Genomic DNA, 1,192 nt, shown 5'->3' with positions numbered 1-1,192 from the left:
TGAAAGCTTTTGACCGTGTTGCATGGCCTTTCCTGCGTGCTCTTCTGCTCAAATTTGGTTTCTCTCCTACCTTTGTCAATTTGATTATGAATAATCTCGCTGCCACACGTTTTTCAATTCTCGTCAATGGAGTGAGTAGCGGTTTCTTCCAACCTTCAAGAGGAGTTAAACAAGGTGACCCTCTATCACCATTGCTGTTCATTTTGACATCAGAAGGTCTATCAAGAGCTTTAGTCAGAAAGATCGGAACCAACATTATTCAACCGTACAAGAGTTCCTCTCTGGCTTGTCCGATCATTTCTCATTTGGCCTTCGCAGACGATATCCTAATTTTTGCAAATGGTAGCCGCAAATCCTTACAGAATTTGAAATCCACCCTTCAAGGATATGAACATGCATCAGGGCAGAAAATTAACTTCTCCAAGAGTTTCTTTGTTACTTCTATTTTTGCCCCTGCTACCAGAATTAACACAATCTCTCGCGAGTTGGGTATGCAAAGATCCTCTACCCCTTTCAAATACCTTGGAATAAATTTATTCAAAGGAAGAAATAGATGCAGCTACTATCAATATATTCTTGATGGGATCGACAAGCGTTTGCAAGGCTGGCAAAGAAAGCTTCTTTCTCCTGGCGGCAGAATCACTCTTATAAAACATGTTCTATCATCGATATCGCTCTACTCCTTGGCTTCCATTCAACTCCCTAAAGGAACAATCCATTCTATTGAACAAAGAATGGCCAACTTTTATTGGGGTTCTCACAATGGACGCAACAAACGACACTGGGCTTCCTGGTCCAAACTCTGCTTCCCAGAAACTGAAGGAGGACTGGGATTTAAATCTTTGTCGGCACTACAATCTACCTTTGCTGCAAAATTATGGTTTTTATACAGAAAAGGTGGTTCATTGTGGAGCGATTATATGAGAGCCCTGCACCCAAACCCGAACATACCATCCAGATATTCTGACTCAATCACTTGGCGCCGCATGAAATCAGTTTCCTCTACAGTAGATGACAACACAACTGTTCTTGCAAATGAAATAATCTGGAAACCTTCTTCCTCAGGAGCTTTCACCTTTAAGACAGCTTACAATCTTTTTCGACCTACAAGATGCATCACCTTGTCCTCAACACACATCTGGTCAAAAAATATTCCAAAAAAAATTTCAGTGTTCATGTGGAGACTACTTCA

Source organism: Ipomoea triloba, chromosome 16 (genome assembly GCF_003576645.1).
Source record: "Ipomoea triloba cultivar NCNSP0323 chromosome 16, ASM357664v1".
Taxonomy (NCBI): domain Eukaryota; kingdom Viridiplantae; phylum Streptophyta; class Magnoliopsida; order Solanales; family Convolvulaceae; genus Ipomoea; species Ipomoea triloba.
Note: the sequence above shows the minus strand (reverse complement) of the source record.